At 40.9% G+C, this 16,405-nt stretch overlaps 1 protein-coding gene across 3 annotated transcripts in view; it reads left to right on the top strand.

Moving 5' to 3' along the window:
* Positions 1-16,405, top strand: part of KIAA0319L (KIAA0319 like) — a 117,127-nt gene that overhangs the window by 45,195 nt on the left and 55,527 nt on the right. The gene's annotated exons all lie outside the window — the stretch shown is intronic.

The following is a 16,405-nucleotide window of genomic DNA, read 5'->3' as shown; positions in this document are numbered from 1 at the left end:
GGCTGAGGAGTGTATCTATAATGCTGCATGGTGTCATCTTAGTGGGTGCTGCTCGGATGTTCAAGGGTAATTTGACCTTAGAGATGTTCACTCCAGGCAAGTCTGACCATTGTTTTGGTGAAAGCAGAAAGCTGCTCATTATCTACTCTAAGCTGGTTCTTGGCTACAGGTAAACGCAGTTGTGTGGGTGTCAGTCTCCATCAGTGATTCTGCAGTGTTTTCTGCCAGATTGCAAAACATTTGATTGATGTGGTTGCAGTTAAGTTCTTTTCCTCCTCCATCTCCTGCCTGTAAACACATTCCTTAAGAGGTAGTTTCTATTCCAGTCTGAAGTAACCATGCTTGGTACCACAGATTAAGACCTGACCTGCTGGGCTGGAGAGCCGGATGTGGCCATTAGCCAAGAGGTCTCTGAATTCTCACCAAGCTTTGTATGCCAAGGGAGAAACCACCAGTGGAGTTTATTCTGCTTATTATGTTTCTTCATTGTTGATCTTCCTGGGCGAATGATTAAAAGGAATGACTCACTCTGTGCTCATTCTCCCTTGATTACTGTGACTTATTTTTGTATTTGTTTTGTCCTAGTTGTCTCTATCAAGTTGAAGCCAGAATGGGGAGGCTTCTACATGCCAGGCATTATGTGTGCTAATTGTTGTACTGTGTCATTCTGTTTAATTTTCATAGCAATATTTCTGAGTAGATAATATTATCCCTGTTTCATTAGTAAGGAAACTGAGGCCCGAAGAGGTTAAACAGTTTGATCATGCAGCTAATGAACAGCAGACCTAGAATTGGAACCCAGATTTAATATTAAGAAAAAACTTTTCAGCGCAATATTAGAGATACAATATTAGGTTTAATATGTCCATAAACATTAATGTCGGGTATTTTTCTAAGCATTAGAGATATGAAAGGAATTCCCATTGTGGCTCAGTGGGTTAAGAACCCAACTAGTATCCACAAGGATACAGGTTCAATCCCTGGTCTCACTCAGTGGATTAAGGATCCAGCGTTGCTGCAGTGTGTGACAGGTCACAGATGCAGCTTTGATCCTGCATTGCTATAGCTGGGGTGTAGGTCAGCACCTGCAACTCCGATTTGACCCCTAACCTGGGAACTTCCATATGTCACAGGTGTGGCCTGAAAAAGAAAAAGGAAAAAAAAAAAAGAAATATAAAATCAAACAAGACATTGCCATTAGAGTTTATGGTCTAGTGGAGATGCAGACATAAAGGTGTATATTTACAGTAGTGTATAATTATTGCATTTGTAGATTTATGTATCCAGTGTAATAGGAACACAAAAGAAGTGATCCCCTTGAGCAGGCAGGTGATGTGTATATGCAAGGAAGACTTTTCAGAGATGTTTACCTTACTTCTTGAAGAAAGTGTAGGATTTTACTATGGGGTCAAAGGTAAATAAAAAACTTTCTGGAGAGAGATCCTGTATATGCAAAGGCTCAGTTGGTCAGCAGATATTTATTGCACACTTATTATGCAAGGTCCTGTACTAAAAGCTAGGCACTAGAAATATTATAGCAAATAAGATAAACATGGAAGAATTCCCTTGTGGTGCAGCAGGTTAAGGATCTGGTATTGTGACTGCAGCAGCTCAGGTCACTGCTGTGATATGGGTTTGATCCCTGGCCCAGGAATTTCTACATGCTGCAGGCACAGCCAAAAAAAAGGATTAATTTGATTCCTGTCCTAACAAAGCTTATAATCTAGTAAGGAAAACAAATATGAAATTTATGGTAATTAAATAATTATAACTTTGATGCACATTATGAGAGAGTAAATATAGAGTGCTTAAGAGCATCTAACAGGGTCCTAATCAAGACTATGTGGTAAAGTTAGGCTTCCCTAAGTAAGGAAAGTTGAAGCTGAGATTTGAAGTAGGAGTTAGGAAAAGAAACAGGCAAAGAATAATTCAGGCAGAAGAAATAACAATTTCAAAGTTTGTTAGGTGCCCTGGAGCATGGCAAGATTCAGAAGTAAAGAGAGACTGGTTTTGTTTAGCAAACAGAGCAAGAGAGCTAGTAGTGAAAGAAGAGGCTTCAGAAGTATGTGGAGCCTTGAGACCTTAAAATATCAGTATTTATCTTAAGCAGGGAATGAAATGATTAGATATGTTACTGTGTGGTGAATAGACTAGAGAAGTACAAGAATGTACTGGAATGATCAAATAGGAGGCTCTTCAGGCAAGAGAACCACCACACCTTTAGAAGGAAGTCGAAGATTCAGGAAAGGGGATAAATGACAAATACTCCCTCAGAGCCAAGGTTCTCAAACTTTAACAAATGTCAGAATCACTTGGAGTTCTTGAGAAAAATAGATTCTAGGCCAGAACTACAGTTTCTGATTCAGTAGGTCTAGAGTGGGGCCTGAGAATTTGCATTTGTTGCAAGATCCTGGAATGCCCATGCTGATAGTCTGGAAACCACCTTTTAAGAGCAACTCCTTATAGGCCAGGTGGGTTAGAATCCAGAGCAAAGAGTACAAGATTAACCTTAAGCAGAAGGAGAGACATCTCCTTCATTGTGATAAGAAGAAAGAAATGGTTGGATATAGATGCAGCTAAGATGGGCTTTTAGGCTCATTAGAAGGAAATTTTGGTAGTTCTAATCACATTCTTGTTTTTTCTGAAACAAATGGGATAGATCATTTACTGAGAGTAGAAGGAGTACAAGAATGTACATGGGACAATCAAATAGGAGGCTCTTCAGGCAAGAGAACCACCACACCTTTAGAAGGAAGGTGAAGTGGGGGTAGATAGGTAATAGGCAGGAAAATGAGAGGTTTTGAGAGTGTAAAGGTCTGAAATGACCATTGTAAGGGGTAGAAGATAGAAAATTTCTGGATAGCTTGAAGATGGAGACTGAATTTACAACAGTGGCACTGATCTTTATAGTTGTATGATTCTTCTCAGTAGCTCTCAGCAACCCTTTCAAGAAGGCTGATAGTTTGATTCATCCGTGATTAGAACCTTGCCAGTTTTGTATAGAAGGAAATTGGGGCGTGAAGACAGGTTGTTGTCAAGAGAGTGGATAAAAAGGAGAGTATAAGAAGAAAGAAAAAGAGGCAAAGGCAGGAAGGGGTGACAGAGATGCAGTAGAGGAGTTTGACATTCAGAGGTTTCAGTGAGAGAAAGCAGATATAGGGGCACAGGTAAATGTGTAGGATGGATAGGAAGTAGTTATCAGAATATGGGATATTTGAATTTAAGATTTTGGAGGTTGGGAGTCCCATTGTGGGGCAACAGAAACAAATCCAGCTAGTATCCATGAGGACGTGGCTTCGATCCCTGGCCTCACTCAGTGGGTTGGGGATCTGGTGTTGCCGTGAGCTGTAGTGAACTTCGCACATACAGCTTGGATCCCAAGTTACTGTGGCTGTGGTGTATGTAGGCTGGCAGCTGTAGCTCTGATTCAACCCCTACCCTGAGAACTTCCATATGCCCCAGGTGCGACCCTGAAAAGAAAAGCAAAACAAAACATAAAAAAGATTTTGAAGGTAGAAGTTCTGGTGATTACAGGATCTAGGGTGAAGTTATGGAAGAGAGTTGCTGGGGTAGAGTGGACAAGATATCTGTTGGTGACAAGGAGCTCAAAGAACATACTGAACAAGTTATCCATGTAGACATTGAGATAGTCTTTAATAAGGATGATAGCAGCAATAGCTAATGTTTAATTAATACCTACTATGTGTCAGCTACCGTTATGAGCCCTTTACATGAATTAACCCTTTTATCTATACAACAAATCCTATGAGGTTCTATTACCATCTTTATTTTATAAATGAGGAAACTCAGGAAAAGAAAGGTTAAGGAACATGGCCAAGGCAACATACCCACTATATGGTAGTACCAAGACTTCAACCCAGGAAGTCTCATTCTATCCAGTGTCTGTCCTCTTATTCCTCTTACACTTGAGTCAAGGACTTGCAGTGAGGAGGAATTTTAAGAGCCAGATGTCAAAGCCATCAGTAAAATAGGAGGAGTAATGAGTAAGTTGGAAGATGACAGCTATGATGAAAGTTGAATTACAGTGCAGCAAGATAGCAAAGGAAAAGAGGTTTTTTTTTTTTTTCTTTTTTTTACAAAGAAGATAGAAGAGTAATGATTTGCAAAGGGCACTGGGAAGAGGAGCAAAATAGCAACCCACCTTTAATCTTGAAATATGGGAGAATAAGCTGGCCTTTGTATTGCAGAGGTGCGTTAGAAACAGTATCCCCAGGGGAGAGGGCAAGCTTACAATTAAGAGTAGGTGGTCGGAGACCACTTTATGGGCATGTGACCTCTGTAGTACCCATCCTCAGAAAGGCCTTGTTATTTTATTTTTGGCCATGGTGTATAGCGGCTTGATGTCTGGATCTCAGTTCCCAGACCAGGAGTTGAATCTAGGCCACAGCGTTGAAAGCACCAAGTCCTAACCAACCAGACCATCAGGAACTCACAGAAAGGGCTTGTTCTTGACCTAATGCTCTGCTGTCATTATCTTAAAATTCTCTCTCTTTTTTTTTTTTTTTTTGGTCTTTTTAGGGCTGCACCTGAGGCGTGCGGAAGTTCCCAGGCTAGGGGTTTGAATCAGAGCTGTAGCTGCTGGCCTACACCATGGCCACAGCAACACAAGATCTGAGCCTCATCTGTGACCTACACTACAGCTCATGGCAATGCTGGATCCTTAACCCACTAAGCAAGGCCAAGGATCAAACCCGAGTTTTCATGGATAGTAGTTGGGTTCATCACCACTGATCCATGATGGGAACTTCTTAAAATTCTTAATTTTTGAACAAGGGACCCCACATTTCATTTTGCACCAGATCCTGAAAATTATGTATCCTGCCCTGCAGAAGATATAGGGAACAAAACATGACATGACTGAGCATTTGGGACTTTTCCAGTAATGGAATAGAAGTTCCAGATACTTCAGTGGAATTTTTGGAAGGAAAAAAAGGAGGTTGGGTTTTAAAGGAGAGAAAGTATAGGTCATTGTTGGGATAGCATTTTGGTGTGATAAATGTTTAACAACTGGGTTTTCACCCAGAAAAAGTCAAGCCCTCAATCGTAGACACTGCCAATTTTCATGGTATAAATACTACCATTATGACCAGTTTCAAGCTACCAACATGAAGTCACTGAACACAGAGTTGACAGAAATGGGCATAGTCAGCTTATGAGCTGGCTCTAGCACACAACAGGAGAATAAAGTTAGACCAGTAAAATTAGAACTTTGGGAGTTCCTGTTGTGGCTCAGCAGTAAGGAACCCAACTAATATCCATGAGGATGCGGGTTCGATCCCTGTTCCCCCTCAGTGGGTTAAGGATCTGGTGTTGCCATGAGCTGTGGTATAGGTGGCAGACGCAGCTTGGATCCTGTGTTGCTGTGGCTATGGTGTAGGCCAGCAGATACAGCTCTGGTTTGACCCCTAGCCTGGGAACTTCCACGTGCTGTACCTGCCCTAAACAGAAAAAAAAAAAAAAAAAAGAACTTCGGTAGATGTAGGCCTAAGAAGCTTCTGGAAGATGGTGAAAACTCAACCTCAGGCCTCGTAGAATTCAAGTGTATATTGGAGGGAAGATTCTGAGTTTGTGTTGTCTAGGCAGGTTTTTGTTATTGTTTTTGTTTTCCCTAGTTGCTCACCCATTGTAGGCAGTGGCAATAAATTGCTGCTAGAGAATAGGATCTTAGGCTTTATGATCTGACATGGAGAGTGGGTGAAAATGGGGGGAAGACTATCGAACTTGAACTATGAGCCCTAGGAGTGGGAAAGGGCAGTGTTGCATAGAGGCATTACATAGTTTGGCATCACATATTGGGAACTACAAGCATTGCTGAAAAATGGGTTCAAACTTCTGCTTAATACACTAGGGAAAGTAAGAGAAATGTGTGCATTGCAGATCTCCTAATTAGGGATGACTGGCTAGCGGCAATAGTTTTTAGTTTGTACTGTTTTCACTGAGATGTCAAGCAACTCTATATCCAAAGGAGGAAGAAATTGTATCATAAGTTACTCTAGTCTTGCCTGAAATGCCTGCAGAGCTACAAAGGCATGAGGTTGTCACGTAGCAGTTTTCAATTTTTTGAGAATCTGCACAAACACACATATACATATATATATATATATATATTGCATCCACGAGCAGGTATGTGGACCTTTAGCAATTTCAGAAGTGGAAAGAAGTGTCACCAATTTATTCTCCTTTCTCAACTTAGAGAAGGAAAAGCTTGTATTGCTTGGTTTAAGTACTTCATCCTTTCTATACCGTAAACCTCTGAATTGTTGGCAGGAGGAGCAGAAGGCTTGTTAACTGGGTATTGGAACATTTGTAGACAAGTAGTTCGGCCACTACAGTTAATTGCTGCCAATCCTGCTTGTGAAAGGGGTGTTTTCTTGGAGCCCAGGGAATAAAGCTCCAATTAGGTATCCCCACATAAAAGGTTTGACTTTAGAAAGACTGAGGTGCTCCTTTCTTTACCAGCATCACCTTGTTTCCAGTCACTATTAGAGCATTTTAGCGCCTGCAGGCCACTGGCTTTCTATGGAACAAATGACTGAGAAAGATAAATGAGCCAAGCCCTTGGACACCTCCCTGCTGCCTTTTAGTACCTCTACAAAAGGTCAGAACTTACCTCTTATTAGAAGCTCTGTATGTGGGCAGCAATAGAGAAGAGCCTTGCATAACCAAGGACAGAAACCCAAGCAGTTCTTTTTCTCTTCATCCATGCTTTTGTTTTATTTTGTTTTTCAGAGTTTTTTGTTTGATTGCTTTCTTTTGGTTTTTGTTTTAAAAATCTTTCCTTTAACCCTTTAGCCTTCTGAAATTTTTGCTAAAGGCTCATATATTCTTCTGGCCATTACTTCCTGACAAATTTCGAATCTCTCAGGACCTAGTTTTCTCCAGATTCTCATTCTTAGTTATCTAAGCAGCAGGCAACCAAAATTTTTTAGTCCTAGGCCCTCTTCCAGCCCTCTGGTCTGGACAGATTGTGTGGGTTTCTTACCTCTCGGTGATCTAGGTACTTCCCATACTGTCTGTAACTGTGTACATATAGTTATTAAACACTCGCCAGACAACTCCCCAACTCCCACCATTCTAATCTTACATGAGTGGCTTATGGCACTGAGAGAAAAACTGGGCAGTCTGTTTCCTTGTTGTGTGTAGGTGTGCAAAAAATCCCTGCTATTGTACTTTTCCTTTTTCAAAAGTATTAATGCCTGAACCATACTACCTTTTTCTTATTTTTTTTTCCCACTGTAACTGTATACTTTCTCCTCTAATCTAAATATTCTGGTTCTTTTATATGATTATCTTTTTTTTAATTGAAATATAGTTGATGTACAATATTGTGTTAGTTTCAGGTGTACAACAAAGTGATTCGGTTATACATTTATATATGTATATATCTATATTCTTTTGGGACACCCAAGGCATGCAAAAATTCCTAGGCCAGGCATCAAACCTGCACCATATCAGTGATCTGAGCTACAGCAGTGACAATGCCAGATCCTTGACCCATTGAGCCACCAGGGAACTCCTCTGTATTCTTTTAATTTAATTTAACTTAAATTTAATTTTATCTAATGGCTGCACCATGGCATATGGAAGTTCCTGGGTCAGGGATTAAATCCAAGCCATAGCAACACCAGATCCTTTGACACACTGCACCAGGCCAGGGATTGAACCTGCATCTCTACAGGGACCCGAGCTGCTGCAGTCAGATTTTTTTTTCCTTTTCTTTTGGGAGCTGCACATGCAGCATATGGAATTTCCCAATCTAGGGGTCAAATTGGAGCTACAGCTGCTGGCCTGTGCCATAGCCACAGCAATAGGAGATCTGAGCCACATCTGCAGCCTGTGCTGCAGCTTGCGGCAGTGCCAGATCCTTAACTCACTGAGAGAGGCCTGGGATCAAACCTGAATCCTCACAGACACTATGTCAGGTTCCCGCCATGGTGGGAACTCCTGAAATTTTTAAATAAATAGAAACATATATTACTCTTCTTTTTAATAACTTCATTGAGGTATAATTTATGTACTATAAAACTCACCCCTTTTAAGTGTACAATTCAGTGATTTTAGTGAATGTATAGAGTTTTATATCTTCACCACAACTTAGTTAACATTTCTATAACTCCCAAAACTTCCTTTGTGTTTATTTGCCCCAAAATTCCCTTGTGCCATCTCTACTCCCACTCCCAGTCACAAGTATCCACTAATCTGCTGTCTCTATAAATTTGCCTTTTCTGGACTTTTCATATGAATGGAATCATCATGTAGTCTTTTGTGTCTGGATTCTTTCACTTTAATGTCTTGGTGTTCATCCTTGTTGTAGTATGTACCAGTAGTTGGTTTCTTTTAATTGCTGAATAGTATTCCATTGTATGGACATGTCATAATTTGTATATCCATTTACCTATTGATGGATGTTTGATTGTTTCCAGATTTTGGTTATAGATAAATCTGCTGGGAACATGTGTGTGTGCTTTTGCATGGACATATATTTAAATTTCTCTTGGAAAAATACTTGGGAGTAGAATAGCTGGGTCATATCATAGGTATATATTTAATATTTTAAGAAACTGCCAAACTATTTTTCAAACAGTTGTGCTATTTTACATTCCCATTAGTAATGGAAAGTTCCAGTTGTTCTACATTCTCACCGACATTTGGTATGGTGAGTCTTTTTCATTTTAGATGTCCTAATAGGTGTGTAATAGTATCTCATTATTGGTGGGTTTTTTGTTTGTTTTTCAGAGCCACACCCACAGCATATGGAGGTTCCCAGGCTAGGGGTCCAATCGGAACTGTAGCTGCCATCCTACACCACAGCCACAGCAGTGCCAGATCTGAGCCACATCTGCGACCCACACTACAGCCCACGGCAATGCTGGATCCTTAACCCACTGAGTGAGGCCAGGGATCGAACCTGCAACCTCATGGTTCCTAGTCGAATTTGTTTCCCCTGCACCACGATGGGAACTCCTCATTATGATTTTGATTTTGATTTCCCCAGTTAGTAATGACATTGAACATCTTTTTACATGCTTATTTGCCATCCATATGTTTTTGGTAAAGTGTTCGTATTTTCCCCCATTTTCCGTATATATGTATACACGTGTATGTGTGTAATATATATCTGTGTGTGTATATATATATGTGTGTGTGATATATATATCTCTGTGTGTATACACACACACACACACACTGCATAGAAATTATGTCTCTATGTGTGTATATACATCTTTGTGCATAAATACATATATACATATACTGCATATGAATTATTTGTGTGTATATATATCTATGTGCGTATATACATATATACATACACTGCATATGAATTATTTGTCAGATATGTGATTAACAAATATTCTCTCAGTCTGACACTTGCTTTCCATTCTCTTAGCAATGCGTTTTAAAGAGCAGATAGTAATTTTGATGATGTCCAGTATATTGGATTTTTTTTCAGGGATCATACTTTTGGTGTTGTAGCTAAGAAAAATTTCTCCTAAGTTTTCTTTCAAAATTTTATAGTTTTAGGTTTTAAATTTAGGTCTGGAATTTTTTTGTACATGGTGAGAGCTATGGATGGAAGGATTGTGATTTGCTTTTTACATGAGTATCCAGTTGTACCAGCACCATATTTTTTTCATCCTTTCTCCACTGACTTGCTTATAATCTTTATTGGAAATCAGTTAACCATATTTTTAGGAATCTATTTCTGGACACTGTTTCCACCGGTTTGTCTACATTAACATCAGCACTATACTCTCCTACTAACTATAGCTTTGCAATAATAATACGTCTTTATATCAGATAACATAAATCTTACAGCTTTGTTCTTTGTTAACAAAATTGTTTTGGCTCTTATAAGTCCTTTATATTTCCATGTAAATTTTAGAATCTTGTCAATTGCTTTTTAAAAAGCCTTCTGGGATTTTGATTGAGGTTATGTTAAAGCTGAAGATCAATTTGGGGAGCATTCATAGCCTAGTAATAATAGCGAGTCTACTGTCTACTGATCTATGAACACAGTATATCTTTCTATTTGTTTAAGTCATCTTTAATTTCTCTCAGCATGTGTTCTCCTATGGCTTCAGCTTCTATCTTTAGGAATTTGATTCCAAGTCTGAGTCTCTATTTGAATTTCCCAGAGGTACTTCAGATTCAGTCTGTCTAAAACGTAACTTGGCTGTTAAATTCTTTTTTTTTTTTTTTTTTGTCTTGTGAGAGCTGCACTCGTGGCATATGAAAGTTCCCAGGCTAAAGACTGAATTGGAGCTGTAGCTGCTAGCCTGCACCACAGCCACAGCAATGTGGAATCCGAGCTGTGTCTGCAGCCTACACCACAACTCACTGCAATGTCAGATCCCTAACCCACTGAGCAAGGCCAGGGATCGAACCTACATCCTCATGGATACTAGTCAGGTTTGTTACCACTGACCCACCATGGGAACTCCTGCCTGTTACGTTCTTAAAACTGCTCCTTTGTAGTCTATCTTAGTTTTTATTTATTTATTTATTTTGGTGGGGGGGGGCATGCCCACAGCATGCAGAAGGGATTGAAGCCACGTCACAGCAGTAACAATGCCAGATCCTTAACCTACTGTACCGCCAGGGAGAGCTTATGTTAGTTTTGATGACATCACTATAGTTTGTCCCTCACTCAAACCAGATACATGGGAGCCATTTTAGATTCTTTTCCTCAAGCCCCAGATGCATTTCAGCTTCACAAATATTAAATTCTTAATATTTTAAAATCCATCCCACAGGGGAAATTTCCAGTAATGTTGGCAGAGTAAAGCAGTCTCTTGAACCTTCTTATAGATAATAATTATAAAATATGTAAAAAAATGTTTAAATAGACTGGAAAGTATCCAAAAGCAGACAAAAGCTATCAGAGCGTTTACTCTTGAAAATCAGTAACTGGAAATGGTAAGAATTGTGAGTTTGCAGGTGGTTAAAAATTTTGCTTGAGGGCATTCATCATCTCCTGCAGCAGAGGAAAGTGGTAGTGGAAAGCATCAGCCTTACTTTCTTGTAGTAGCAAAGAATAGAGTCCAAGTAATAGAAAAATTACTTGGAAATTTAAGGGGAGGGGCCCTTGAAAGGAAAAAAAACAAAATAAGACAGCAATATCACAGCAGAGGGTAAAACCCATGACCTCACTGTAAACTCCACTAAAATTCCTGGGTGAACGTCTAATCTATACCTACATGGGGGGATTCCAGAGGGTCTGGTTAATATAGAAATCAGAGAGATGGAGTTCTGTCTTTGAAAGACAGAAACCTAAACCAGGTGAGCTCTGTGAATTTCCCACTTTTTAAACTGAGTTCATTGCCCAACCATGTATAATTCATGTGGCAAAAATCTGAAGTCTTATTTATTTGAGGTATCAGGACAGAGTTTAAGACTGAAAAATTAAAAGTAATCTCCAGGAGTTCCCGTTGTGGCTCAGTGGTTAACGAATCCGACTAGGAACCGTGAGATTTCGGGTTCAGTCCCTGGCCTCGCTCAGTGGGTTAAGGGTCCGGCGTTGTGGTGAGCTGTGGTATAGGTCGCAGACGCAGCTCGGATCCCGCGTTGCCGTGGCTCTGGCGTAGGCTGGCAGCTACAGCTCCGATTAGACCCCTAGCCTGGGAACTTCCATATGCCGTGGGAGCGGCTCAAGAAAAGGCAAAAAGACAAAATAAATAAATAAATAAATAAATAAATAAAAGTAATCTCCAGATTAAAGAAAGCACAGCCAGAACAGGTCCCAAATATGGATATAATCTGTGGCCATAATCTTGGGCAGTCACCAGATTCACAAGAATACCTAAAGGGGACCATGCTGAAAATATAGCTGCAGGAATTACAAAGAGATACCATTTTCTGCACATTGCAGGGAAAGCAAAATAAATCCACTTAAGTTACTTACCCACTAGGAAAAGTACTGCAAATAGTTCCACAGATTACACAGTAAAATTCAGAGTCACTAGGTATGTTAGAATGTCTAATATTCAAACAAAAATTATTAGATATGCAAAAGAACAGGAAAGAATGACCCATACTTAGCGGGAAATAGCAGTCAGTAGAAACTGACTCCAAGTTGACTCAGATGTTGGAGTTAGTAGCCAAAAAAAATCTCAAAATATGTTCAGAGAACTAAAGGAAATGAAGGGAAAATGGTTTTACTGAGTAAACAGTTAAGGAGAAAAGAGAAGTGAACAGTTAAGTCAAAAGAGAAAAGTAAACAATTTTTAAGATGGGAAAAGAGGAGTTCCCTTCATGGCACAGGGGAAATGAATCCAACTAGGAACCATGAGGTTCTGTGTTTGATCTCTGGCATTGCTCAGTGGGTTAAGGATCCCACGTTGCCATGAGCTATGGCGTGTATTGCAGACGTGGCTCAGGTCTGGGGTGGCTGTGGCTGTGGCATAGGCCAGCAGCTGTAGCTCTGATTGGACCCTTAGCCTGGGAACCTCCATATGCCATGGGCACGGCCCTAAAAGGACAAAAGAAAAAAAAAAAAGTGGGAAAAGAGAAGCAAGCTTCCACCTATGGCATCATGAAGTAGTCTGTAATTTTCTCATTGTAAAATCAAGTGTAAAGCTGGACAGTATTGTTAAAAACAAGTATTTCAGGCCACTAGAAATATAGTGGAGGCAGAAGTAAATTTAGGAGTATTTCCTCTTGGAAAGCTGGTAAGATTGAGCAAGTACAGTGGGAGTCTGTAGTTGTCTTCTTGGGGCTTCTCCTGTTATCCCAGTTCAGGTGACAAGACATGTAGTCTTACAGATGTGCAGCTAGACATGAAAACTTGCTAGGAACTTTCCTTCCAAATGGGATGGACTTGATTTGGGTCAGAGAGTGAAAACATATGGCTTTGTCAACTAAAAGTGGCAAACTTGGTTGCGAGTGAATGGATTGAATCCACAGTTTGCTAGCCTGAGGTTGCAGTGCCTGTTGGTGTGAGTGATGGACCTGCCAGAAACTTAATGGGAAGGTCTTGAAAATAAGAGAGCCATAGAAGGGCTAAGATAAGCTCTCCACATATCCTGGCTGACTGTGAAACTACTTGCATATATGAGAGGGACCCAAGAAAGCCTGGTAAAAAAATAAAAATCAGGAGTTCCATATGGATTAAGGTTCCAGTGTTGTCACTTCAGTGGCTTGAATCATTGCTGTGGCAAGGATTTGATTCCTGGCCCAGGAACTTCTGCATGCTGTGAGTGTGGAAAAAAAAAAGGCAGGGGAGGCTTGGGACTTGGTTGCAGCATTGAATGCCCTCCCCCAAGCAACACACAGATGGATAGGCAGAGGTTGAAGTTTTATGGGTTCAAGGCCTTTAAGTGACCTCTGTCTAAACCATTGACTTAATGCAAAACTATGTAGATATAGGAGTAATACCTAGGAAGCCAGGCTAAAATAAAAATAGAAATTAATGGGAGTTCCTATTGTGGCTCAGCTGGTTAAGGACATTTTCCTTGAGAGGATGTGGGTTTGATCTCTGGCCTTGCTCAGTGGGTTAGGATCTGGCATTGCTGTAAGCTGCGGTGTAGGTCACAGATGTGGCTCAAATCTGGTGTTTCCGTGGCTGTGGCGTAGGTGCCAGCTATAGATCCAATTCGACCACTAGCCCAGGAATTTACATATGCTGCAGGTGTGGCCCTAAAAAGAATAAAAAAACTGAGCAGAGACATCAGTGGCAGCATACTCTGAGGAAGTCCGTTTCTGCAATTTAAGTACAGGGAAGTTATTAAAAATAATCAACAGCCCATCCAAAAAAAAAAAAAAAAAAAAAAAAGCCCCAACCAAACAACAACAATAAAAAAATAGAACCCAGAGCTTCTATAATATATTATAGAAAATTTCCAATTTTCAGAGTTACCTGGTGGCCTAGCAGGCTAAGGATCTGGTGTTGTCACTGCTGTGGATGGATTCGATCCCTGGCCTGGAAACTTCCTCATGCCTTGGATGCAGTCAATAAATAAATAAATAAAATTTCCAATTTTTAACCAGATTTTATGAGACTTGTGAAAAAAGAGTGGGAAAGTGTGACCCATGCTCAGGGGATAAAAGTAATCTATAGAAATGAATTCTGAGTGGATCACCTATTACATTTAACAGATACTTCAATGCAGTTTTTAAAAATAGGCTTAAATGAAAAATACACTTAAAAATGTAAAAGAATCTATGTTCATAGATTAAAGGAATATGATATAAGAATTGCTCAGCAAATAGGGGCTCTAACTACATTCATTAAATGTTATACTACAGGTTCTTGCCATTGTGATAATGCAAGAAAAAGAAATTTAAGGAGTACAAACTGGAAATAAAGAAGCAAAACTGCCTTTATTCACAGATGGTATAATCATGTATTTAGAAAATTCCAAGGAATGTATATAAAAGCTACTGGAGCTGTTGAGTGAATTTAGCTATTAAGTGAATTTACAATGTAATGTTACTCAGCCATTAAAGAATGAAATAATGCCATTTGCAGCAACATTAATGGATGAAAGACTATCATACGAAATGAAGTAAGCCAGACAGCCAGCCAAAGACAAATATCACATGATATTGCTTGTATGTAGATTCTAAAAAAAGTGATACAGATGAACATATAGAAAACAGAAATAGGCCCACAGGAGGCAGGATCAAAATGGTGGAGGAATAAGATGTGGTGCTCACCTTCTCCCACAAACGCAACAACAACAAAAAATCTACATGCAGAACAATTCGCACAGAACATCTGCTGATGAACTCTGGCAGAAGACCTTAAACTTCCATAGAGGGCAAGAAACCCTCCACATAACTGGGTAGAACAAAAGGAAAAAAAGAGAAAGAAATCAGGATGGAAGTAGCACTCCTGAGAGGAAGCTGTAAAAGAGGAAGGGAACCCACACCATGGGAAGCCACCCATCTGACAGGGAGATCAGCTGAGACGGAGAGACCTCAAAGCCTCAGAGAAAAGCTTAGCAGCTGGACTGAGGACGGCAAAGCAGAGAGAGAGCCGCACAGGCCATCCATACCACCTCCCAGGACACCATAGCCTGAGACGCTCGGGAGGGTGTTGGGTGCCGAGACTCAGGCTCCGTAGGTCAGTTCTGGGAGAGGACCAGGGTTGGCTGTGTGGAGACAGCCTGAGGGGCTAGGGAGCAGTGTGCTAAAAGCTGGGGAGCAGAGCCCTGCAGCCAAGGGAACCCAGAAGGAGGTCTGGGCCCAAGGAGAAGCAAGGTGCCATTACTGGGGAGGGCAAGAGGAGGAGGGGCAGACTGCCATAGGAGTATCTTAATCTGCGCACACTCAGACTCTTGGAGGGTGGGGTGATGGGCTGGTAAGGCACCTTTTGCATGGGCTATGGGAGATGGGCCCCTCTTCTGCAGGCTGCAGGTGGCAGTGCCTCCTGTGTGGGTTAAACATGATGGGGGTGCCTTTTGTGTGGTCTACAGGTGGTGGGGACAAACCATCTGAGACTCCAGAGGTGGATGTGGCCCATCACCACTCGGGGTCCACTAACAGAGACCACCTGTGACCCCAGTCACCTCAGAGGTCAACACAGAGGAGGGCACTGCAACCAAGCACCATGTGTTGTTGCTCTCACCTCCCTGGGAACATATACGCCCTACTGTTGCCACTGCCAAATCCTCCAGGGGCCATCTATACCTGCCTGTGGGTCACTGCCACTTCCTAGAGCCCTGCACCTAGTAGCAGCCTGTGCCACCTTCCTGCAGGTCCTTGCCACTGTCAAGGGCCCAGCAACCAGGCACTGGCTACTAACTCTGCCCATCGCCTCCATCTACCTGCAAGCACATGCAGCACCGTATCATGGGTATAACAGCCTGCACCCAGTGAGGCAAGAGATAGAAGGTATCCAAACCCAAAGCAGCCCTCACACCAAAAATAAATAGTAAGCCCTCCCTCACAAAGTACCCAGGGCTACTTTTGCATATAAATAGCCCTCCAAGACTAGGGCAGTTTCTTTCCCTAGACTCATAGAATAAGAAAAAAATAAGCAAGATGAAGAAGCTCAGGAACTATTCCCAGTTAAAAGAAAAGAAGAATTCCCCTGAAGGAACAAACAATGAAACAGACCTCTGCATTCTGACAGTCACTGAGTTCAAAAAAGAGATAGTGGAACTATTGAAGGAATTAAGAGTAAGTATGAAGGATCTAAGAGTGGATATGAACAGATAGATGCAGATTACTTTAGAAAGGAACTAGAAAATATAAGGAGTAGCCAAGAAAAATAAGAAAATTCATTTGCAGAGACATAAGCTGAGTTAAAGACACTGAAGAGCGTAATTAATAATGCAGAGGAATGATTTAGTGACTTGGAAGATAGAATAATGGAAATCACCCAATCAGGACAGCAGACAGCACACCAAGTGAAAAACACATGAAAGCAACATAAGAGGTC

The sequence above is a fragment of the Sus scrofa genome, chromosome 6 (genome assembly GCF_000003025.6).
Source record: "Sus scrofa isolate TJ Tabasco breed Duroc chromosome 6, Sscrofa11.1, whole genome shotgun sequence".
In the NCBI taxonomy this organism is placed as follows: domain Eukaryota; kingdom Metazoa; phylum Chordata; class Mammalia; order Artiodactyla; family Suidae; genus Sus; species Sus scrofa.
This window is presented reverse-complemented; position numbering and strand designations above follow the sequence as displayed.